This window comes from Neoarius graeffei, chromosome 28 (assembly GCF_027579695.1).
Source record: "Neoarius graeffei isolate fNeoGra1 chromosome 28, fNeoGra1.pri, whole genome shotgun sequence".
NCBI classification, from domain to species: Eukaryota; Metazoa; Chordata; class Actinopteri; order Siluriformes; family Ariidae; genus Neoarius; species Neoarius graeffei.
The window spans coordinates 3,785,462-3,812,757 of NC_083596.1; the positions used below are offsets into that span (position 1 = coordinate 3,785,462).

General features: G+C 40.7%; 1 protein-coding gene across 1 annotated transcript in view; it reads left to right on the forward strand.

Moving 5' to 3' along the window:
- Positions 1-27,296, forward strand: part of brinp1 (bone morphogenetic protein/retinoic acid inducible neural-specific 1) — a 225,344-nt gene that overhangs the window by 158,504 nt on the left and 39,544 nt on the right. The window lies entirely within an intron of this gene.

Sequence of the window (27,296 nt, forward strand, 5' to 3'; positions counted from 1 at the left end):
CCAGTTCCTTCGGCTCTGTTCCTCCGTGCTCTGTTTGGAGCCGAGTGCTGACACCGGTGACAGGTTCACAGAAGAAGATGCCGTTTGTGATTTATCAGCGTTTCAACTCAGTTTTCCAGCTACAATTTTTTGAGATCGTATTATAAATATTCGAAATGTGTTTGTTCAGTGTGCATATTTACTTATTAATGACTCATACCGTAGAGGGGGAAAAAGCTCCTAATTTGTATTATTGGACCTTTATTATCAATATTGTACTTGGAAATAGCCTGGCAAGCCAGACTAAATGTGAATAGTCTGGTCTCGGTCGTAGACATTTCCGAAGGGTGTGGGTAGGAACAACCCGTTGTCTTTCAAACTGTCCCTGTGCGTATAGGCCAATGCTCTGACCAATCAGCGCAACAGTGACTATGACGTAGTCAGAGCGACAGAAAGCAGTGGGGGAGCCAGCTGGTAGATCAGACTTTTGCCATAGCCGGTCGGCAAAACAGCGAAAACGTCCTTCTTGAAAAGGAATGAGCGGAGAGCCTCTTCCTGCTCATGTTTCAACGAAAACTCCAAGTCTAATTCTTCTAAAACTGATTCCAAAGCGGAGTCAAACGCGCGCTGTTCACTAGCCGTAGCCATCTTTCCTGTTGCGCTTTCTCCAGCGTCGCGCAGCCTTGTCGTCACTCCTGCAAAAGCCCGCCCAAAGAATCCAAACAAAAACCTTGCGTTGTGATTGGCGGGCACGATTTGATGCCCGGGGTGTGTTGTTGATATGGTGCGAGGCTAGACCCATTCGTAGGCAAAAATATTTTTGGCCGCTAGGCAGGTGGGTCTAGTTTACTAGGCTAACTTGGAAAGTGAATATAGTGAATCTTTTGAACTTAGTCCATGTGTGTGTCTTACATACAGTCAGAATATCAGACTCTCGCTGGTGGGGCTGTGAAAATTGTCCATGCAGATGCTCATCTAAGTTTCTAAATCTGTCATTGCTTAACTTTTGAATATTTTCTATTGTGAATCTTAGCATTAAAAAGTGTATAATCTCTGCTTTCCAAAGAAATGTATCTGGTTAAGATCTGTTCAGTACTTTGGGAGTAACGGCAGGTTGAAGTCGGTACAACAGAGTAAAAACTCTGCTCACGGGATGTCGGGAAACTGCCGGCGCTTTTCTTTTTGAGTCACGGGAAAGCGGTCAGGCTCTCTCTCTCTCTCTCTCTCTCTCTCTCTCTCTCTCTCTCTTCTGATCGGTTTCCCACTGGATTACTCGTGATATCAATCAGATCACTTTTATAGGGATGTTCTCTCGCTCTCACTGTTTCTGATGAAGGATTCAGCAACATTTTCCGTCTGCTAGTTTTGATGTTCTGATTCACGGAAGACTTTGAAGCGAGTTTTCAGAGGTTTACCTACTTATTTTTTTCAAATCAAACTGATTCATGTAAATAAATAACTACTTTAGAATATAACTGGAGTTATTTTGATGAAAAATATTGAGATCTTAGTGGTCGGAATGAGATTTGAAAAACTGGAAATCAGTTTTTATGAGTGTCAATTTCAGTTCAGTTAATGTGAATTGTTTATTGGATGTGGCTCACACAGTTTTTTTTTTTTGAGGTTAGCGTTGAAAGCTGTGAATATTAATCGTAACAATCATTTATATTATTTCATTTAAACACTAGTCGGCCCTACTGAGAAATACAAAGCCCTACAGAGCACAAAGAGGGGATTAGAAATAATCTTTTATTACTTTTTTATTTTGATAGAGAACGGTAGATGTGAATAACGTTCAGTGCTTATTGATGCATATTTTATAATTAACATTGATTTCTCCTTCTTTGCGATGTATAAATGAGAGTCAAGATCAGCTTTATATTGCACATTACATTGGATATTATTTATTTATTTATTTATGTTTAAGCAAAGGGTCATCTCACACCAAAGACTGACTTTGTTTTACTTATTATGGATCACTGATTACTGCTGATAGTATATTTTTAATGTTAAAACATTTCATTTCATTATTTTTAAGCCATTTTTGGTCAACGGTATTCTTTACCTGTGCCTAAGACTTTGCGCAGCACTGTGAATCCATTTTAAATGGCTCTATGTTAAATTTCCCAACCATTGATACCATTTAATACCCTTTTTGATAAGCCTTAACATGCTTTTGTGGAACCATTTATGTCTATGGTTATAATCTCACACTAATTTGGCTATTACATGAGCAAGCTAGCGAGGATTTCATGATCGGTAAGTCATCTGTGTGAAATTAAGATATAGATGTACTTTTTATCTGTTTATGGGTTTCTTACACAGAGCTGAATGATTTTGCCTCGAGACAACCACCAAATGGAGATAACGATACACATTTCTATTTCCAGACTCAATAAAATCAAGCTCACCATCAATGTCCAACAGCACACAGTTGGACAAATTACCAACCGACAGATTTTCTTTTTTAGTACACGTTGCTTTGCTGCATCATGACATCATTGTTGGTCTGCGTTGGTGTCGCAGTGGCCAGATTGTGTCTATCAGCTTCTCTGTAGGGGTTGAAGATACCAGATGAAGTTCTGATTTTACTCTGGAGTTGAGCCAGAACAGGTTGACCTTCAGGCCAACATGCTAATGCTGAGTACCAAAGACATTACTGTGTCGTGACTAACACCAGATCACCTATCAACAGAAGAAGAAAAACAACAATACGAGAGCAAACTGCAAGTTTTTAGCCACTTGCGATCCCAGTATGTTTCATTACAGGCATTTAGCAGATGCTTTTATCCAGAGCGACATACAACAGCAGTGGGCGGTTCGGTGCCTTTCTCAAGAGCACTTCAGCCATTCCTGCTGGTCCAGGGAATCAAACCAGTGACCTTTTGGTCCCAAAGCTGATTCTCTAACCATTAGCCCATGGTTTCCCATATACAGCACCTACTGCAGTTCAGCCACTTTGTTCATGTTTATATATATATATATATATATATATCTTCGAGCGAATCGCTCCCGTTACACAGCCACCAGGATGAAAGCTTAAAAAATACAAACAGATTTATGTGTTTTTGATGTGAACTGGTCAATAATGCTGCCATCTGGGAAGTGAAGGAGGAGAAATTCTTCATTGTCAAAGCAAAGGTGAGGGCTAATTAGCTAACATTAGCTAGCTACTGTACCTAACATTGATTCATGGGTCGTTTCAGGGTTACTGTAGTCAGTGTTCTAGTGACAAGGAAGTAATATTGTACTGAGGATAATGCAGTATCCTATGACAAATTTCTCATCTCATCTCATTATCTGTAGCCGCTTTATCCTGTTCTACAGGGTCGCAGGCAAGCTGGAGCCTATCCCAGCTGACTACGGGCGAAAGGCGGGGTACACCCTGGACAAGTCGCCAGGTCATCACAGGGCTGACACATAGACACAGACAACCATTCACACTCACATTCACACCTACGCTCAATTTAGAGTCACCAGTTAACCTAACCTGCATGTCTTTGGACTGTGGGGGAAACCGGAGCACCCGGAGGAAACCCACGCGGACACGGGGAGAACATGCAAACTCCGCACAGAAAGGCCCTCGCCGGCTGCTGGGCTTGAACCCGGACCTTCTTGATGTCAGGTGACAGTGCTAACCACTACACCACCATGCCGCCCTTAGCGAAGCAAACCTGGTAAAAATAAGCAGCAGGCAGTGGGAAAAAAAAAATCTTGTTTTGCCATCCAGATGGATGATCCAAGAAGGATGTGGTGTTACATGAAAATTATGAATGGGCTGTCTTCCTTACTTTCTGCAAATCATTTAAAATCTGTAACTTTACATTTTCGCTGACATCTTAATGCCAGAGAAGTTTATGTTTTAAAGGTCGACTGCCTTTCAGATTTTTCAAGTGTAGGTCATAAAAAGAATTATCGCTGACACCCAATTATTTTTGTTTAGTGGACCTAAAGCTACCGAATTTGAATCACAGACTTGCAATTTTTTTTAATAGGACAATTAATGAATTTATCTCCATGTGGCCTGAAATTCTCTGCTATTTTTTCTTGCTTCACCATGACCCAATACAAGATACTACGTCATGCATCATGTGGTGGGCTTTCCCCATTTGCGCAAGGGATACAAATTTGAAACAGGAGAGAAAAATGGAGGACATGAGTGTGCGAATGAAACGTGAAAGAGCGACTACAGTAACAGAAAGAAAGCGAGAAGAAAAGATGTTATGTTCTATACGAAGGAAAGGAAACGCAGGACCAAACTAATAAATATGGGCGCTCAGCGAGCACCTCGGTGTGATCAGCTGTTCGTTTAGCGACAGAATGATGGAACTGTCAGTGCACGCTCAAAGGGAAACCTGTAGATGGCAGTAATGCAACACTGTGGATGCCAGCTGCTGTAAAACCCAAAAGAAGAAGAAGAAGGTAAACCTGTGCATGTGCACACGGACTTCCTCTGTCTGCTTGACTGCGCCAAGCGAGCGATTTCATGCACATTATTTGCTTTAATCCCCTCAAATTAAAAACTTCCCAGCCACAGAATGGCCTGATATTTTGTGAGATATTACAGAAATAAACATATATCACAATGACCACATTTCAGACGGAACTACATTTCACCGATTTTAGGAAATTGAAAGGCCATCTAGCTTTAAGGTTCCTCGCGAACACGACAACAGTCCCAAGACTGCAGTAACATAACTGATAAGTGGAACTAACTTGTCACAGAGAAGTTCCACAATGTTAAATGTAACTTTAAATGGATAAATACAGTAGTGTGATGTGTCATTAATTAATAAATAAGAATATTAGAGGACTTAAAGACTATATCATACCACCCCATTGTTGATTTGCAGTGGCAAACTGTTACTATTAGAGCTGGGACTTGAGCTCAGCCGAGCGTGCAGCGTGGAAGAAGAGTCTGGAGACAGAAATCTTAGTTTCTTGGTCGTTAGCCTGTAGCTCTCGATAGCACTGACCAATTTATTAGCATTCGCTAACACTACTGATGAATGCTACACTGGCTGGAAGGTGACTTCACTGCTGCGCTGATGGTGCCAACTTGCAGTTAAGCTCATGTTGGCCTTCGAAAAGGCTGAGGGCAATAAATGTTTGGTCCCGCCCACTATAAATCAAAATCTGATTGGTTAATTAATTAATCTGTCGCTTCCTCCATAAACATACACTGCCATGGCCTTCTGTTCCAGTAATGAAGTCCTAATCAATGAGTGAGTAGCTCTAAACTCTTCTCAGGCGAGAGACAGCAAACAAAATCTCATTGGAGAACTCGATTTTAATGTTTTCAGGACAGTAACCCTTTCATTTCTGAAGCACATTTGGTAGAAAATGAGGCTTAATTAGAATTAGAGGAGAATAATTATCATGAAATTATGAAAGAATGAAATAAATTAAATGCAACATTTGAAATGCTGATATGTTTGGGCTTTCTCTGAAGGTTTAGAAGGCCCTGACGGTTCCCCTCAGTTGATTTGTTTCCTATAACAGGACATTTGGTCGTTAAATACAACTGAACACGCAATGTAAAGCTGTAGCTGTGTTCGTGAGCGTATGTGTATGTCTTTTTTTTTTTTAACCCTCCTCCGGAAGGCATTCTGAAATTTTGTTGAAGCCGAGTAACCTTCTGTCGTTGTATAACACAAACAAAGCAGCTTTGTTCGCACCCGCAGCCAAGTCTGCTTTGCCAATGTTATTCAGCCCATATTGTACCCTGCTCTATAACCTCCATCTCTGACCTCCCCTGACAAAGACTGAGCCGCATGACAGGCCTCCCAGCATGGCTGCCATTCAAGATAACAGAGTAAACAGCATGGCTCAGAGAGATGGCAGTCTGAACGGCTCCAGCCACACCAAGGTCAACGTGAAGGGGGAATACAGACAAGCCCGAGAGATCATCATTAACCCTGAGGTGTCAAGGCAACGTTTGGGATTCAACCAATGCCAAATCCCAAATGTTTACAATCTCCAGGAGGATTCTGCTGGATATCTAGTCTTGGGCTGCTGTTCTTCAGTGTTTTATCTTCTTCTTCAACTGGTGAGCTGATGTACTTTTTCTTGATTAGGAAAGAAATTAACCTGCAAAACGTTAGCTGATGGAATTTCCTGATTGCTCCAGGCAGATGATCTGCAAAAACCATCCCCTATTTGATTGCAAATTTAGCCTTTATTGATTCGGCAGATGCTTTCTCTCCAAAGTGACCGAATCATAAAGCAGAGCAGGTCAAGGTTAATGGTCTTCCTCAATGGCCCGATGGTGATCCTCTGGCAGTCAGGGGAAAGAACCTTAGCTCCAAACCTTAATCAGAGAGCAAGAGCAGATGAATTTTTCAACACACTGATGCAGACGTGCCTTGCAGATATGCAGGAAATTAGCAGAGGTAGATATCCATGCAAAATTGTGCAAGATGTTGCTAAGAAGACGAGGTATGTGTGTTTTTTTTTTTTTTTGGATGTGCTGTTTGGACTGATGGGAACAGTCAGGAAAATGTGCGTGGGGTTTGCATACAAATTAAGTCTGTGGTTTGCTTCCTCCTCTCAAGCATTCATTTTGTTGATCTGAAATTGGACCTACGGTGTTTCGGGTAAATTGGCGTTTTGCAAAATGGCAAGGAACGAAATCACTGGGATAAAAAGTAATGCCTCCTACAGTACTCTTTAAAGAGAAAAAAAGTATTTTTTTAACTAATGCTGTCATTTTGAGTTTTTGAAGGATTTCAAAGGTCAAACAAGTTGCAACCTTTTAATCGCTGTGACTCGGCACACCAAAAGCTCTTTCTGGAGATTTTCGACAGGAGGGAAAGGCTGTGCTGCTGCTAGTGACATAAATCAGAAAGCTAGTGCATGCAGAAGCTTTCATCTAGGCATTTCTGGTGACAGGAGAACACAAGAGTCCCTTTTTCTCTCTCATTTTACAAAGAACCGCTCTTTTTGCAAGGCTTTGTTATCTTTAGGCCTGGGAAGCACTGATAACAGTGAATGATAATGCAACAAAGGGGCACAGAGTGATATTGCATTTCTCTCGCTTGGATTTAGACTGAAATGCTGAAGCAAAAAAAAAAAAAAAAAGACATCAAGGAAAGATATCCACTAAAGCTGCATGATGTTTGGTTCATGCAGTTCAGAGAAAGAAATCGCATGCAGCAGTAATCGAGTAATGCCTTTATTGCATAAATATGACAGGTGGAGCATAAAATGTGTTTCCACAGAGCACAATTTGTTGAAGCTCTGTTTGTAGATTTTGTGATCTGCTCTAAGAGAAATGGTACGACGGATGAGAGAAATATGCAGTATCTTTCATGTTGGGCGGCACGGTGGTGTAGTGGTTAGCGCTGTCGCCTCACAGCAAGAAGGTCCTGGGTTCGAGCCCCAGGGCCGGCGAGGGCCTTTCTGTGTGGAGTTTGCATGTTCTCCCCGTGTCCGCGTGGGTTTCCTCCGGGTGCTCCGGTTTCCCCCACAGTCCAAAGACATGCAGGTTAGGTTAACTGGTGACTCTAAATTGAGCGTAGGTGTGAATGTGAGTGTGAATGGTTGTCTGTGTCTATGTGTCAGCCCTGTGATGACCTGGCGACTTGTCCAGGGTGTACCCCGCCTTTCGCCCGTAGTCAGCTGGGATAGGCTCCAGCTTGCCTGCGACCCTGTAGAAGGATAAAGCAGCTAGAGATAATGAGATGAGATGAGATCTTTCATGTTAGACTACATGTTCGAGGAAACATCTACAACAGTGGAGAAAATCTAACATAGTACAGCGTCAAATAAGTCTAAGCAGAGCGTCCTTGGCATCCCAAAAGACAGTCCACCTCACAATCCCTCTCCAAGTGAACGTGGTGGATGTTATTATTATTAGTATTATTATTATTATCTCATCCGGCTGACAGGTGATGAGTTTATCCCATCATGTGTCGTCCATCGTCCGTCCGGCGTCGTCCACATTTCACAAAAATCGCTTCTTCTCTCTCAATTCTTCACTGATTTTTATTCTTTTTGGCAGGAAGGTAGGTCTGCCTGGGGTGCATATAACTTCTACCCAAATTTACATAATTGCAATTAATAATGAAGATATGGAGTAATTAATCAAACCCTAACGAGCAGTTTCCACACAAATCGCTTCTTCTCTCTCAATTCTTCACCGATTTTGATTCTTTCTGGCATGAAGGTAGGGGGACCTAGGAGTGCATAGAACTTCTACCCAGATTTGCTTCATTACAATTATTAATGAAGTTATGGACTAATTAAGTCTGAATGAGCGGTTCAACAAAAATCGCTTCTTCTTGGTCAATTCCTCGCCGTTTTGGATTCTTTCTGGTGAATAGGTCGGTATTCCTAGGGTGGATATCGCTTCTATATATAGCTTGTATATAGTGTATATAGCTTACAACATTTATTGCACAAGGTGGCCCACTTTAGATCGTTCCTTCTGGACTAGACGGGGCCGGAGTGAGCTATGCCGTCATTGACGCTCTTCTTCTTCTTCTTATTATTATTATACACATTTTTAAGGTCTCAAAGATCTATAATAAAATGGCAGTGCTCACTAAAAAGGTTTAATGTTCCATCCAGGTCTAAGCACCAATTAAAAAAAATAATAATAATAATCTAGTACCATGAGTCTGGAGATGTGGCTGATTCTAATATCTTCATTTACAGACCTTTCAGAGTGGCTCAAAATGGTACCATGATACAGTCAGTCATCAGTCTAGATGACACACAAATATAGTAGGGAACAAATAAATGATAACACGGTGGCATGGTTATCACTGTCTCCTCACAGCAAGAAAGTTCTGGGGTCGAACCTCATGGCCAATGAGGGCCTTTCTTTGTGGAGTTTGTATGTTCTCCCCATGTCTGTGTGGGTTTGCTCTGGGTGCTCTGGTTTCCTCCCACTGTTCAAAGACATGTAGATTAGGTAAAATACCCAGCCACTGGGATTGCACAAGCCAGTATCGACTTAGTGCCAGTCCCAAGCCCAGATAGATTGGGGAGGGCTGTGTCAGGAAGGGCATACTGTGTAAAACCTACGCCAAATGAAATACATGGGACAGATCTGCCATGGTGACCCCTAATGGGAGCAGCCGAAAGAAGAATAAGAAGAAATAAATAATAACATAAGAAACTAGAAGGGTACTTGTAGAGTGCAGACCTCTACCAAGGACAATCATTGAATCTTCTATGATCTGCAAATCTACAGCTGCAAACATCTGTTTGTTTCACTTGATGACACATTGTAAAACCCCTCCATGATGACTGCTTTATGTATTATGTTTGAATAAGTAGCCTACACATGTATGAATGTGGATTATTGTTATATAGAGTAATTATATTTCTACATTAGTTATATTTTGACATTATTGCACATTAAAGCCATTTAGTGGATTTTAATCTGTACGGTATTGTTGAGTGCAGACTTCCATCAAGGCCAAATGCTGCATCTCACACCATATGTGAAAGTAAACTTAATTCATGGCTCCACCCCCTGACTCGACTCATTACCTGTTACCTTACCTGTCCTCCTCGTGCCTCATGGCACATAGGGCCTTTCCAGAGCTCCTCCACCTCTCCTTGTTGGTCACCATGACCTGCACCTCGTCCCATGTACTCCAGCCCATCTCTCTTCTTTCCTGTTCCACAGTCCATCTTTAATGTATTCCTTGGGTGCACCAGTGGCCTTATTGGCCTGGGGGCATCCTCCTGGCTTTGGCTCCCAGACATCATCAAAACTCTCTCATGAGGTGGTGCCATGGTGTCCCCTTTAAATGGCAAATTTGCTCTGCTTCTGGTTTCTGTAATAAGGTGCTTTTACAGGAGCAGGTTATCAGCCCTCAGCCCAACCCCCAACCTGGAGGACCAATGGATCACTCTTCATCAGGCTCCTACCCTTTGACCTGTCTGGCTTGGGTGACCCTACCAAGAGTACATGACTCCCACCAGCATAGCTCTAGGGGTCACTGGGACACACAAACCACCTCACCACGATAAGGTAGTGACCCACGGGGTAGGGACTCGACTTGTATCCATTCCAAAATTTATTGAGTTCTTCCTCGGCCCATGCTACACCCTTCCACCAAGTTTCATGGAAATCAGGTTGGTAGGTTTTGTGCAATCCTGCTTACAGTCAGACAAACAAACAACAACAACAAAAAAAACCACACAAATGGCAGGTAATGATGATGACCTGCCAGTATCGAGCCACAGAGCCACACAGTTTCTTTCGTTTCTCTGTGATCCTGGAGAGCCAATTTATTCTTTATACATATGAATGAGATGGCAATAGACATCGATTTGATTGGATGATTTGTTTAACACACTGTAAACAGCCATGATTCAGAAGTTTCATTTGGACAAGCAGCTTTAGAAAAGTAGCAGAGATTATATGAAGCAAATCTCCACAATCCACTGAATTAAATTTCATCCACTTCACAAAGTCTAAATGGAGTAAATTTGGCTTTGAGGATGGAATTGGGGGTGCTGATAAAACATTCTGCGAGTGGAGGTGCAAATCAACACAAGTACATTTGTTCCCCTCCAGTATAAAGAAAAAAGAAAACAAGTTTTTTGAAGATTAAAGCATTATAATCATCAGGATGAGTGTTAATTAAAACCAGTCGTTGTTGTTGTTGTTGTGAACATCATTAAACACGCTGACATGAAATCCCTCATCTACTGGACAGTTTTATAAAACGTCCGAACGCTGTATTAATTTAATGAGAACCTGACAATTGGAGTGTTTCTGCACTGAAATTAATGTTCAGCCATCTGCAGAGCGAACTGCCGTGACTTATTAAAGAGGAGTTTTGTTTAAATTTATCTCATTTTATTTCTAACAGATTTCAGCAGAATCTAAAAGGTTGGCTGTATTTCTTGTCCTTTTTTTTTCAAAACCATTTTTCCTCATTAAATGCTGTTTTTTTAATTAAACCTTCACTAAACTATGATTAAATGCTCCTTTTAACAAAAAAAAAGAAAAGAAAAATCACACATTTTAGGGACATAAATATCCATCCTTTATAAAACACAAATTGAGTCATCTTGACTCATATTCTACATTAAATTAAGTGTTGTGAGAAACAGTTGGATGGAGGACAGCGAGTCCATCATTACTTTAGCTCTGGCATCCATAAATTAGCAAAGAAAAACAAAAGCAGATATATTTTTCAGCATTCACTCGCCCTCTATCTCTCTCCTCCACCCATATTCTCCTTTTCTCTTCTTCCATGAGTCATGAGCCTATCTGCTAAGATTTATGAATATGTTCGAATAGCCTGAGCCAACAGTTTTCAAAGTGGTGGAGAAAAAATAAATTAAACAGCCCCACAGGCAATTCATCTGCAGTTTGATGGATTACACACCCATCATCGCACTCTCCCTCTTTCCCTCTCTGTCGCCTTCATATAACAGAAAAAAAAACTTAGTAAACAAACAAACAGGAACAAAACAAATCAATTAAGACGTCTGTGCATCGGGGGCTGTCAGCGATAAATTCAGGGCTGGAAACGAAGTTATGGAAAACAATCGTTTTGAGTCGACGCTGCTTTGAATTTATTTTCTGAAATATTGAAAGGTGAAAAAAAAATGCAATGAAACAATAAACCAGATCTTGGCTGGATGATGTAACATATTGCATATCACATATTACATTTTTATGAAGTTCATCATTTTGCATCTAAAACACTTTTGGTTTTGGGTTATAAGGTGAACATTAAAGGTCGACCGCCTTTCAGATTTTTCAAGTGTAGGTCATAAAAATAATTTTCCCGACACCCAATTATTTTTGTTCAGTGGACCGAAAGCTACTGAATTCGAATCACAGACTTCCAATGTTATTTTTTTCCAAATAGAACAATTAATGAATTTATCTCCATGTGGCCTGAAATTCTCTGCTATTTTTTCCTGCTTCACCATGACTCAATTCAAGATACTACGTCATGCATCACGTGCTGGGCTTTCCCTGTTCGTGCAAGGCATTGTGGGATACAAATTTGAAACAGGAGAGAAAAATGGAGGACGTGAGTGTGCGAATGAAACGTGAAAGAGCGACTACAGTAACAGAAAGTAACAGTTATGTTCTATACAAAGGAAAGGAAACGCAGGACCAAACTAATAAATATGGGCGCTCAGCGAGCACCTCGGTGTGATCAGCTGTTCGTTTAGCGACAGAATGATGGAACTGTCAGTGCACGCTCAAAGGGAAACCTGTAGATGGCAGTAATGCAACACTGTGGATGCCAGCTGCCGTAAAACCCAAAAGAAGAAGAAGGTAAACCTGCGCATGCGCACACGGACTTCCTCTGTCTGCTCGACTGCGCTAAGTGAGCGATTTCATGCACATTATTTGCTTTAATCCCCTCAAATTAAATAACTTCCCAGCCACAGAACAGAATGGCCTGATATTTTGTGAGATATTACAGAAATAAACATATATCACAATCACCACATTTCAGACGGAACCAAATTTCACCGATTTTATGAAATCGAAAAGCCGTCTCGCTTTAAGTGCTACATTCAGATTTCCTCTAAATATTTGGACATGAGATGTGACTAAGGTTGCTTTTACACCTATTAGCCTGTTTTGTCAAATTCAAATTTAATAGTTTTGAATCATTTCTTGATGAGAGCCTTCTATAAATGACTCATTTGAAACACTCCGTGCATTATATCCGGCATTTATTTTCTTGTCTTGTTTTGTTCTTCGCTTCAGAAAATATTGAATTTATGTTGCGCAACAGTTCTGTCCTTTAGTTCAGTGAAGCAGCTCACATCTACACTCAAGTTCAAGCACTTTATTGTCATTGTTAAGACACAACGAAATTTGTTTTGTGCTGGTCCCAAAGGTAAAAAAAAAGTTAAGGTTCAAAATATTCAGACAAAAAAAAAAAAGTACCTGAGAGCTAAGAAAGGTGATATGTAAATAAATATAGTATATACAAAAATGAACATAAATACGCAACAGAAACAATATGGAAATCAAGTAATATGTACAGGTTGTGGATTGAATAGAAAAAAATATACACATGAAATTTGAAGGTTGATTCACTTCCTGCAGTTGAGTTGATTCAAAGATTCACTCAGGTGTGGATCAAGACCAACTTGAGCAAATGCTCTCAGACTCTGCCTGCGTCTGAACACACATCGATCAATACTATTAGTATGCAAAAAAGCAGGATGTTGGACGTCTGACTACTTCATAAATGGAAATTCTACACTTTACCGTACCGCTGGAACTACCGTATGTTATACAGTATATAATGAAAGGTGAAGGAACTATTTAGCCTGTTCCAAAATGAAAACGTAAGCGATAGAGCAAAGTTAGGTGCATAATCTGAAAGAACGCCCAAAAGTAGGTTATTACTAAGCAATAACTGAAAATGAAACAATCGCTTAAAAAAAAAAAAGATATTCCTGAAGAAACTCGTGATTGAAATATTGACCTAATTTTATTGAACTACTTTTGCTGACCCAAACATGACCCTGTTCGTTATGATGTATGGAATGTGACCACGCGTTCCCGGCTGCTCGTGTGCTCAGCGCCTGTCATTTCTGTGATGGCAGCCCCCGAACCTCCCTTGATTTACGATGATATTTTCTGAATTTGTTCTACTCGAGAAGGATTACCTGGATGGTTATGGGACAGAGGGTTACTGGGGGACTTTTGTGGTGATGTTTGTGGTAAGTGTGGTGCAGGAAGTTTTCATCTATCAAAGACAAAAGTTGCCCAAAGGATGGGTTAGTGTGGCGCTGTCGCTCCTGTCATCCCAAAGTGTCCATTCGTAAAGGAAGATGGTTTGGTGATTTATCGAGTGAAATGTTGTTCGAATCGACGAAATGTCCACCATATTGTTTTTGTATGGTTTGTTTACATCATGCATGAATACAAAGAGACGTGGTTCGTTTATGGTTCATGACACGTTTCTGAATATGCGGTACGGTAAAGTGTAAAATTTCCTAGTAGGCCTTTAATAGTAGTTGAACGGTACCTGGATGATCAACTACATCCCAAGTATGCAAATGTACCACACTATGCTCGAATATGTTGTCCCATAATTGAGCTCGAGCCTTTCCCCTGGGAAAAATAGAAAGATGATGGTGGACTGAAGCAAGATCAGTTGTTGCACCATCCAAGTGGTGTCTCTGGTGGTCTATAAAGGTAAGTATCAGGAATAAACAGTGCAAACATTTCTGTTATTGTAGAAATACATTTTTTAATTTTTCGGTATACGTTATCTGTGGGGCAGCACGGTGGTGTAGCGGTTAGCACTGTCGCCTCACAGCAAGAAGGTCCAGGTTCGAGCCCCGTGGCCGGCGAGGGCCTTTCTGTGTGGAGTTTGCATGTTCTCCCCGTGTCCGCATGGGTTTCCTCCGGGTGCTCCGGTTTCCCCCACAGTCCAAAGACATGCAGGTTAGGTTAACTGGTGACTCTAAATTGAGCGTAGGTGTGAATGTGAGTGTGAATGGTTGTCTGTGTCTATGTGTCAGCCCTGTGATGACCTGGCGACTTGTCCAGGGTGAACCCCGCCTTTCACCCGTAGTCAGCTGGGATAGGCTCCAGCTTGCCTGCGACCCTGTAGAACAGGATAAAGCGGCTACAGATAATGAGATGAGATGTTATCTGTGAACATCCGGGTCCGAGGACAGGTAAGATGGCAGCAGAGTACATGCAAATTATGTCCTTAGTACTCGCTCAAATACTCATAGAACATCCTACAGTAATAGTCAGGTAGTAAGAACTTCACTGATCCTAGAACATACTGTATATTCGAATGCATCCTCTGTGTTCTTACCTGCCCAGAGAACCACAACGAGATTGAGAACACCTCATGACTCCGTTCAAACAGACCTGTGAACACACCCTTCAACTTTCTCATCACAAACCAGCAGCACAGCGACAGAGACTCAGAGATGAAAATGGCTTTTCGAACAGACAGAATGAATGTAATCAAAACCTCGGGCGTACGGATAATCAGAAACATCTACGGCTTAATCTTGCTCTGTTTAACTTCACACGATGTGAAAGCCAAGCCTCACATCAGACCATCAGGTAGTGAGGAATCTGTCTGTTTGAAAAAGCCCAGCAGCTGGGCACAGCCACCGCCGTAATGCCGTATCATTTAGAAGATTGATGCCAGCACGATTCAGTTCAATTCTCCGGGATGCCAGGCACCCAGCTAGCTGATGAAATCTCTCCTGCATGACCTGGGGGTCAGCTCTCAATTGGAGTTGGTCAATCTGGAGTGTGTTTTTGCTTGGACCAGCAGGCCAATAAGTCAGCCGCAAGAGCAGATTGCCGACCCTCTTTCTCCATGAGCTCGTGTCCTGCTACTTTTTGCTTCCCCCACCCCCTCTATTGATTTGTGGTGGGGTATGGGGTTTGCTTTCAGATGGTGTTTGTGACAGCTCAACATTTCTACTCGTACACATTTATTTATGATAGAACTTTCCAGTGGGTTTAAAGGTGGAACAATATGATAAATCGATGCTACAATAACCATACAACCCATTGTCATGGTTTTGGTGTGTTCAGCAATGTTGAATTCTGGTTTCTGATTGCTCAGGAGACCTTAATTAATTTTCAATTAAGCTACAGTTGTTTATTACTCTTGTATATTAATGCGCTTGTTCAGATACATCATTGGTTCTACAGGAACAAGTATGCTGGACATGACATGTAATTGATTAAAAACCATGTGTGATGGTTGATATTGTTAAGTTTTCTGTAAGAAGACATTTATTGAACATTTAAGGAAGGAGTCTCCAGTGTCCATGCTTTTAAAACAAGCTGAGAGGAAAATGAAATGTTGGTTTAGGAACGATTGTTTATTCCTGCTAGAACTATGTCTGTGAAGGTTTTCAGTTATCCAGGTCATTGTAAACCGTAGGTGCTAAAGCAGGCAACTGGACTTGCTTGAAATCCTTGAAGATGTTTGACCTCTCATTCAAAAGGCTTCTTCAGTTCTGTCTGACAAGTGGGGAGTTCTAGGTATTTATCCTCTAGTGGACCAAAAGCAACCCTAAGGAGAGTTGTTGAGGTCACGTGGGTCATTGACCCTCTCAGTCATCCTGTAGGTTGTTAGGGTCACTGGAGGTCAGCTGTGAATGATGTTAGCAGCTGAGAGGGTCGTTAGGGTGATCTGTGGTTCGTTGGCTTTCTCTGCCATCATGTGAGTTGTTGAAGTCCTGCTAAAATGTGACTTGTCTAATGGATGCACCACAACATTAAACTCAAAATGGATAAAAAGTATGGCATTTTCTTTATTTAATAGCAACTGGCAAATTGTAGCGGTATAACTGGAACACTGTCAGAAATAGAGGTCCAGTAGGAGTCTATTTCTGTCCCCCAAGGTACAATCTACACTAATGTAACCCCTATGGTTCATGATTGGACCGCAATGTAACTATGTGGACCTTTTTAGGGCCAAAAAGGCACATATGTGTTCCCAAGCAGTATATAAAGGGTACAAATAAGTACCTTAGAGGATACTGCCCCAGTGACAAGCTGTTGTACCCCTGAAGGTACTATACTGTACTTTATTTTCTGAGAGTGAATAAAGCATGCTGTTGGAAGGACAAAAAGTATCATGACAGAAAAATAATCAACTTTGGGGTGACAACAGTAACTCCTCCATTTCATATAACTATCCAAATAATTCATTATTTTCTCTTGAAATCTATAAAATCAAAGCAATGTCCTACTAATGCTGTGACTAATGTTCTATAAAATGAGCCATGATGCTCCCATTGTATGCTTGCATTGTATTGTTCATGGGCAGAAGTAAATTATTTAACATTCAATAGGGAAGACAATTACTTGGGAGGAAGAATAAGACGAAGAAGGCCAAAAATTAAACACATTGTTGGAGCTAGTAATCATGAGGTCCGCTGTCTAAAAAGGGTCGGGAAGAAATTACATGGTGCACCAAATTATAGGTTGAGAGTCCGATGAGCTGTCCATGGTGTTAGCGCTGTCCACAGTGCTGAAACATCTCCAGAGAGGCTGAATGCTGGACATATGGCGTGCGATCTCGACCTGCTCTCAGCCTGTGGTTATGTTTCTCCTGCTTCCATCTGACAGGAATGAACTCCTGATATGATGTGAAAGACATCGTTGATCAGATGTAAAATCATTTTATGTAACATGCGAGTTGATATGACGAGGACTGTGTGATGGATGAGTGTAATATACAATGTCCTCCACACTGCATCATTTTGCCCCCTTTGTCTGTATGTGAATTCAAATACACTCGCACTATTACAATTGATGTTTTAATATCGCCGTATGGCAATACAATTTCCCTGAAAATGATTTTATGAATTGATCGATATTTTTCAATATATGTCTTTTTTTTACGATGCTGAAGAGACCACTACTTTTAAAAACATCAAGCTGAGTCCATATTATAGAGCTCTAACAACAGCATCCTGTTCAGAGGTTGTGTAATTGCTTCACTTACTGCTGTCACACTGTGGAAGTTGGCTGATGCATTGCAAAGGTCATATAGAGATTTTCCTTCATGTGAAAATGATTCAAACAAGAATCAATATGCCAACAGAGTACCCAATCAGAGTCAGAGTACCTAGTCAGAGTCAGACAGTCCCCCCAGGATTTCGCAGGCCTTTTTTGTGATTGTTGCGGGCTAAAATGTCTGATGTTGCGGGGGGTTTTCAAAAAAATTGCAATGAAAGTTGCAGTGTTTTTTAGTTTTTTGTTGCGATTACATTGCGGGAGGAAGTGAAAGTTGCGAGAAATTGTTGCGATTTTCTCTTTTTGTGATTAAAATTGAGTGATATGTTAAATATTCAAGTTATTACTGAAAAACTATTGATTAAAAAAACAAAGACACTGAGAAATGGTCCTATAAACAACTTTACCAATATAAAAGATTACCAGGACTACAAAAATGCAGAAAAATAGGCTTCACTTATCCAAATGCACCTGTTGGTTCAAAAGTTAAAGTGCAGAGAACCTCACAGCACAACATGAAGTTACCTTAAAATATAATATAAATGCCTCAGCTTTCATGTAAGAGAAAAAAAAAAACTATTAATACTAGTACTGTGTGCAGGCAGTCTCTCCTGAAGACTAAATTAAACAATAATTATAAACTAATAAAATAAATGGCTCAGGCTTCATAGAACAAAAAAAAAACAAAACAATTTGAACAGATCCTCACAGTATGATGCTGAAGCTGCCTACCCTGGCGAAAAAAAAAATACTTTATTGTATTTAAAGTATATTCATATTTTCAATAGTATATTGAAAATGTACTTACACAAATTGTACTTTTTGTAAATATATAAAAAGTATACTAACATCATGCTTTCATGCTAACACTTTTAACACACTTTAAAATAATTATACTATATTACACTTTATAGAAATATATTATACTAAAAATATACTTTAAGTGAAAGTTATGTGTAATTTCTAAAGAGTACTTAGTGTACTAATTTCTAAAGTGTACTATAATACAAACAAAGTACACTTTAATCTGACTAATTAAACATATATTAGTACATATAAAGTCATATACTTAAAGTATACAAAATATACTTTAAGTTGTTCCACTTTAGAACATAAAAGTACACTAAATACACTACAAGTTGCACTTTTCTACAATTTAATTACAATTAAAATATATTTAGTACAAAATTAGTTGGTCCAAAATAGCATGCCTCAAGTTAGCTAATCATCAACACACTTGAAGTATATTGATGATTAGTGTGGCTTCAAGTACAAAAACGTATGCTAAATTTTAGTACACTTAGCACATTTATTTTTCACCAGGGTAAACAATGGAAAATAAAATACCATTTTGGCAAAAATGTTGGCATCCATTAATTTCTTGTATTAAGTAAAAAAAAAATAATGTAAAGTGCACACAGTCCTTCACTGTCAACATACACTTTCAGTAACAAAATTTAAGCCTATATAAACACTGACTCGCACATGCTGCTTCTCTTGAACGGAAACACGGAAGTAAGCAGTGTTGCCAGATACTGCTGACGTTTTCCAGCCCAAAATATGTTCAAAACCCACCAAAATGCACTTGAAACCACCCAATCTGGCAGCACTGGAAGTAAGGCGGAAGGTAGTTTGTCGACGTCACCTCAAGATGATGCCAATGATTGGTCAAATTTGCGGGAAAGTTGCAGTGATTGGATATAATTGCAACACCGCCCTGAATTCATGGGGATTGGTTGAATTTGAGTTGAAGTTGCAAATCGCAACATCGTGAAATCCTGGAGGGTCTGGTCAGAGTACCCAGTCAGAGTCACACTACCTAATCAGAGTCAGAGTACCCAATCAGAGTCAGATTGCCTAATCAGATTCCGAGTACCAAATCAGTGTCAGAGTACCCAGTCAGAGTACCCAAACAGTGTCAGAATACCCAGTCAGCATCAGAGAACCCAATCAGCGTCAGAGTACCCAGTCAGCATCAGAGTACCCAGTCAGCATCAGAGTATCCAGTCAGTGTTAGAGTACCCAATCAGCATCAGAGTACCCAGTCAAAGTACCCAATCAGCATCAAAGTACCCAGTTAGAGTCAGAGTATCCAATCAGTGTTAGAGTACCCAGTCAGCGTCAGAGTACCCATTCAGAGTCAGAGTACCTTATCAGACCCAGAGTACCTTATTAGAGTGAGAGTACCCAATCAGAGTCAGAATGAAAATGAAACTTTTGTTCCTGACCTTGTCGAGGGTTTTGTTTACCTGAAAGCTTGCTCTCCAGTATGACGTTGCTGCGTGGTATCCAAGCACATGACCTTCAGCTGCAAAGAGCCGATTTTGCAGATGTTACAGAGATTACAGTGAGGGCTACGAGCAGTGTTAGGTTTTTTTCTAAAGACTGTTAAATGTGAATAAACTCACCCTTGTTTGTTCAAATTCATACCCATTTATCAAACACATACACAAACTCTGTGGCCATTTTTCCAATTAACATCTTAAAGAACATGTTAACTGGGGGGGGGGTGTTTGTGATGGTCACTCCACCAATTAATGCAGTAAAATGTTACCTTCATGTCATGCAAAATTGGAAAAGTTTTATAAACTGTAAAAGCTGAAGTCTGTGCTTTGATCGCTCCAACACCAAGAGCAACTGAATTTCACTGTCACTGTAATTTATAGACCAGACCACCAGGGGCAGCACACTGAACATATCTGAAGCACACATCGCATACACTGAACTGGATGTTCTTCCTGTTTGAGATTCTGTAGTCTTTAGTCCATTAACTGCACTGATTCGTTGGCATCATCCTCCGAGGAACCGCACAGGAACTTCACACCTTCTGTCTGAAGAAATCCCTCAGTGTGGACGTCTGTGAGTGCAATTCATCTTGATGTTATTACAGCACTCATGCAGAACAGAACAGGGCCATATCACCCTGACAGACGTGTCCATCTTTCCATCTTTCTGTTGCTCATTGCTCATCACTTTCTCCCTCCCCGGAGAATTACAGAGCCATTACGAGACTTGAGTGAAGTCAGCACCAGTATGCTGTGTTTATGAGATCTTGGCAGCTGTTTAGCTTCCTGCACTTCTACAAAATGTGAAAACAGGGAGACAGTGTGAGATAATGTCACAAGTAATCTGGGTGAAGGCAAGAGTGAGCGAGAGAGAGAGGAGATGAAGGAGGAAGAAAGAAAGAAAATAAAGGTTAAAGTGTGGAGGAAGGAGATAAAGCAAGAGATGGAGGAAAAAAGCTAAAAACAAAAGAGCAAAGAGAATGCGAAAAACAGCAAGATGAGGAGAAAATAGGAAAGAAATTAAATCAGAAAAAGCTTAAGCGACATCAGATATTTTTTTCACTGAGATAAAAAAAAAATCTTCAAGGGTTTCATGTGCTGTATAGATTAATTCCAAGAGGCTTCCAAAAACCTTCAAGGTTCTCCAAAGGTTTTCTGGAGAGTTCATGTCAAAAGACCTTCCTGATAAGGAACTGCTCACTTCTGGCTTTGTGCTGGACAGAGAACTTGAATTTCTGACCTTATCGAAAAGAAAGACTTCAACAGAAACAAAACGAAACACGATCTCCAAGGAAACGTTTCATTTCTCAAAAATTATTTGACTTAAATATGCTTCAGATCGGGAAACTCTCGGCTGTTGTGTTTTAAATAGAATACTGAAGCTTCCCCTGAAAATAAACATTTTATTTTAATCAAATATTTTGTTATACAGACCAGTATAAGATAACTAGATATCGTCAGTGTATTACTAATAATTAAATTACATTTTAATATCATATTTATGAATGATAAATAATTTTGCATGTTCAATTTTTACATTAAATCTCATCTCATTATCTCTAGCCGCTTTATCCTGTTCTACAGGGCCGCAGGCAAGCTGGAGCCTATCCCAGCTGACTACGGGCGAAAGGCGGGGTACACCCTGGACAAGTCGCCAGGTCATCACAGGGCTGACACATAGACACAGACAACCATTCACACTCACATTCACACCTACGCTCAATTTAGAGTCACCAGTTAACCTAACCTGCATGTCTTTGGACTGTGGGGGAAACCGGAGCACCCGGAGGAAACCCACGCGGACACGGGGAGAACATGCAAACTCCACACAGAAAGGCCCTCGCCGGCCACGGGGCTCGAACGCGGACCTTCTTGCTGTGAGGCGACAGCGCTAACCACTACACCACCGTGCCGCCCTATTTTTACATTAAATTTTTCAGAAATTATTTGTTCATTAGTATTTATTTCCTTTTATTTATTTATTTATTTATTATTTAACAAGGTCGTTGTTCAGCCTTATCCTGTTCGATTTAAACCAAAAAATAAAATGTGCAACATGGCTAAAAGTTTGGTTGTGAGGGTCAGGGGTGCACATACTTTTGGCCACATAGTATCATTTACTTTGCTGTATTTCTTTGCATTTCATTTCGTATGTATGCTTCTTCATGGTGAGTATTCTCCTTCTGAAAATAAAATCGCCAGGTGAAGCTAAATTGCAATGCAAAGGTAATTTAAATAAAAATATCAATGCATTTACATTTCCTCATTCCATTTTTTTTTTTTTTTTGAGGTTTGACCTGATCTGAATCTCTCCTGGCATCACACTTCTCACAACATTCAAAAACAGGAAGCCTTTCCTGACTAAAGTACACACACACACACACACACACACACACACACACACACACGTTGGGCTGAAAAGACTGAAAACGGATGAAAATGTTTGACGTCTCAGAGCTGCAGCAGTGAGGTCCGTGACGCAGTGAGAAAGAGGGATAACGTTAATCTGACGTTCTCGGTGCAGCCAAGAGATAATGAAACCATGTGACGAAGTGACCAGGAGACAGCCACAGAGAGGAAGAGTGTGAGAGAGTGCGTGAGGTGAAGCCCCGCTCTGGGTATGATTAGTCGGCCTGGTGGCAGCGTCATTTCAGAGTAACAGAGAGAATGAGGGAGAGAACGAGGGAGTAAAGAGGAATGAGAGCTGTTATTGTGAACTCGGAGCCGCTGGCACCGTCACTGCTGCTGCTGCTGCCGCTGCCACCGAGCTGCACTCATCCGTAATCTCGCCATCTGGATTCATGCACAAATCACATTAAAGTCTCAGGCCCAGGAAGACATCATGCTAAATGAATACTGGCTCAGAGAGAGAGAGAGAGAGAGAGAGAAAGACACACACACACACACACACACACACACACACACACACACACACACACACTGGTGCCGTCCAGCTCTTTGTGGTCAGATACAAATCAGCTCTTACACACTCATGGCACCTGCAGCTTTTTTTCACATTAGTACTGAAGTACAGCAGAGAAGTGTGTGTGTGTGTGTGTGTGTGTGTGTGTGTGTGTGTGTGTGTGTGTGTGAGTGAATAAACCTAATCATGAGCAAACCCAATCACCAAACATAACATTAGCCTCCTCGCTCTTCTGTCCGTAAAATCAGTGAATATGTAAATTACCAGGCTGCATTATGAGAAAACGGCGTTTTACCCCGAAACCTGCTGAGTTAACAATCCTGCAAAACTTTCTGCTAATTCCAGGATGAACAATAACATGCCCATGGTCCAACCATCTGCATTATTGCTAAATCTTTATTCATTTATTGTGTATATACAGAGTTAATTGGAAAAGTTTCCATCCCTTATGGAGGTTAAATTAAAAAAAAAAAGGCAAGCAAACACGTACCTGTATATAATTTCATCAGATGAACAGAGATGATTTGAAAGCAAGGATGTGAAACAGGTTGAAAGTGGAGTTATAAGAGAATATTTATATGAGAGAATATCACATTCAGAATGGGAGATGCACCTTTTGAATATTTATTTATTTATTTATTTATTTATGACTCAATAACTTCTTGTGTATAATTAGCCTTTTTTTTTTAAACAAAATCTCTGACAGCTTCAAATGGTTAATTATAACTCATACACTCATTCCATTGACTGTACCGACCTCTTTTTCCTTCTTTTCCCCTCTTATAAAATTTATTTTAGGGCTTTTTCTACTGAGCATGCTATAAATTGTATGGAGTCATAATAAAGGCTCAAAATTTCATTTTGTTATGAAGGATTTTTGTCGTGGTTTTGCTCCGTAGCTCTCAGGGAAGAAAAAACAAAAAACAAACCAAAAAAAACCCCCTACCTTTTACAGAGCACTACAAACACTCTCGCTATCTCGGTGCCACTCTTGTGTCCGTAATGCACTCTGCTGTATGCCTTCGGACGTCCTCGCTTCCCTCCTTTAACTGTCTCCCTTTCATGAACTTTCTGTCTCAGAAACAAATACTCGCTCTTTGTTCTTTCTTTCATTCTCTCTCTTTTAATGATTCTCTCACAGCACGCGCACGCATGAAAGGATATTATGTGTGGCCTGGTAAATAAGCCGAAACAGATCAGGACAGAACGCATCAATCACGGCTCCTTTTTATCCCATTATGGAGAACCCCTCCCACCCATGAGGGGCGTTTCAAAGTCAAATCAACCTGCAGCCAAACTTCATCAGTGTGTAAACACACACACACACACACACACACACACACACACACAGTCATACAGTGTATTGACGTCATGACAAACAAAGCGCTGCTTTCTTATTCATCGTGTTTTCCAAATGGATATTTGACCTGCGTGTTAAATGCCTTTGCTAATGGGCTAATATCCTGTAGACAGCTGTAATACAATCAGTCATCACAGCTTCCATTTCATTTTGCTTCGCCTTTGTATCATCTTCTTGCCAGCAGAAATTACACCAAATTGTGCATCATGCAGAGAAAATCATTGGATGCACGATTCCAATCAACACTGGTACTCGGGTGGGATGAAGGAGGAAAAGCAGGATACGTCTTGGCCAACAGCTCACAGCATCTTTATGCTCTTTTGGAGGACGTGCTCTCTCTGGAAACACTGATCAAGTGCCTGAAATATGTAGATCAACCAAAACTGAGACTAACCGAGCCGTCAAGACTGAGACTAAACAAAAGTCAGATCCTTAAAGACTGAGATTAACCAAGAGTCAGATCCTTAAAGACTGAGGCTAAGCAAAAGACTGAAACTAACCAAGAGTCACAACCTTAAAGACTGAGACTAACCAAGAGTCACAGCCTTAAAGACTGAGACTAACCAAGAGTCACAGCCTTAAATACTGAGACTAATCAAGAGTCACAGCCTTAAAGACTGAGACTAACCAAGAGTCAGAGCCTTAAAACTGAGACTAACCAAGAGTCACAGCCTTAAATAGTGAGACTAACCAAGAGTCACAGCCTTAAATACTGAGACTAATCAGGAGTCACAGCCTTAAATACTGAGACTAATCAAGAGTCACAGCCTTAAAGACTGAGACTAACCAAGAGTCAGAGCCTTAAAACTGAGACTAACCAAGAGTCACAGCCTTAAATAGTGAGACTAATAAATAGTCACAGCCTTAAATACTGAGACTAATCAAGAGTCACAGCCTTAAATACTGAGACTAACCAAGAGTCACAGCCTTAAATAGTGAGACTAATCAAGAGTCACAGCCTTAAATACTGAGACTAATCAAGAGTCACAGCCTTAAAGACTGAGACTAACCAAGAGTCACAGCCTTAAAGACTGAGACTAACCAAGAGTCACAACCTTAAAGACTGAGACTAACCAAGAGTCACAGCCTTAAATACTGAGACTAACCAAGAGTCACAGCCTTAAAGACTGAGACTAACCAAGAATCACAGCCTTAAAGACTGAGACTAACCAAGAGTCACAGCCTTAAAGACTGAGACTAACCAAGAATCACAGCCTTAAAGACTGAGACTAACCAAGAGTCACAGCCTTAAATACTGAGACTAACCAAGAGTCACAGCCTTAAAGACTGAGACTAACCAAGAATCACAGCCTTAAAGTCTGAGACTAACCAAGAGTCACAGCCTTAAATACTGAGACTAATCAGGAGTCACAGCCTTAAATACTGAGACTAATCAAGAGTCACAGCCTTAAAGACTGAGACTAACCAAGAGTCACAGCCTTAAATACTGAGTCTAACCAAGAGTCACAGCCTTAAATAGTGAGACTAATCAAGAGTCACAGCCTTAAATACTCAGACTAATCAAGAGTCACAGCCTTAAAGACTGAGACTAACCAAGAGTCACAGCCTTAAAGACTGAGACTAACCAAGAGTCACAGCCTTAAAGACTGAGACTAACCAAGAGTCACAGCCTTAAATACTGAGACTAACCAAGAGTCACAGCCTTAAATACTGAGACTAACCAAGAGTCACAGCCTTAAAGACTGAGACTAACCAAGAGTCACAGCCTTAAAGACTGAGACTAACCAAGAGTCACAGCCTTAAAGACTGAGACTAACCAAGAGTCACAGCCTTAAATACTGAGACTAACCAAGAGTCACAGCCTTAAATACTGAGACTAACCAAGAGTCACAGCCTTAAATACTGAGACTAACCAAGAGTCACAGCCTTAAAGACTGAGACTAACCAAGAGTCACAGCCTTAAATACTGAGACTAACCAAGAGTCACAGCCTTAAATACTGAGACTAACCAAGAGTCACAGCCTTAAAGACTGAGACTAACCAAGAGTCACAGCCTTAAATACTGAGACTAATCAAGAGTCACAGCCTTAAATACTGAGACTAATCAGGAGTCACAGCCTTAAATACTGAGACTAATCAAGAGTCACAGCCTTAAAGACTGAGACTAACCAAGAGTCACAGCCTTAAATACTGAGTCTAACCAAGAGGCACAGCCTTAAAGACTGAGACTAACCAAGAGTCAGATCCTTAAAGATTGGGACTAACTTAGAATCAGAGCTTTAATTTTTTTTTTCAATTTATTGTCCATGCTGATTGATATTTTGAAGATCCTGATCCTGAATAATCTGGGTTTCTGGCTTTTGTGGGTTGTTTCGACCTTATTTAGAAGCTGTAGAGAAATATCTGACCACTGACTGTTTAATGCATTATCCATCCATCCATCCATTATCTGTAGCCGCTTTATCCTGTTCTACAGGGTCGCAGGCGAGCTGGAGCCTATCCCAGCTGACTACGGGCGAAAGGCGGGGTACACCCTGGACAAGTCGCCAGGTCATCACAGGGCTGACACATAGACACAGACAACCATTCACACTCACATTCACACCTACGCTCAATTTAGAGTCACCAGTTAACCTAACCTGCATGTCTTTGGACTGTGGGGGAAACCGGAGCACCCGGAGGAAACCCACGCGGACACGGGGAGAACATGCAAACTCCTGTATTATTATTATTATCATTATTCATGCAGTTAATTTCTTTCACCTTTCACCCCGGTCTCAAAGCTGATAGTTTGACTTTGATAAAGTTGTGTTTGTACATAAATATTTTTTTTTTCCAATAACATATATTTGAAAGAATATATACTGTACATTACATTAGAGGCATTTAGCAGATGCATTTATCCAGAGCGAGGTCCAACACACCCAGAGCAGCCTGGGGAGCAGTTAGGGGTTAGGTGCCTTGCTCAAGGGCAATTCAACCAGCTCTGCTGGTCCAGGGAATCAAACTGGTGACCTTTTGATCCCAAAGCTGCTTCTCTAACCATTAGGCCATGGCTTCCCCATATATATATATATTTATTCATTATATTCAAAATGATTCACATCCATATAAAAACACACCCATACATTTTCATGCTACCACAAGGCAGGCAGGATGAAGTGCTCCTGAGTAAACCGTGGTCTATTTAATGGGGAGTGTAAAGATACTTATCTGCCAATGTTAATTATGCTATTTTGGACAACTTTGGAAGATCATGTGGTATTCACAGAGAACATATTCCCATTATCCTGTCAACTTCCTCTTTGTTCTTGATGTACATCC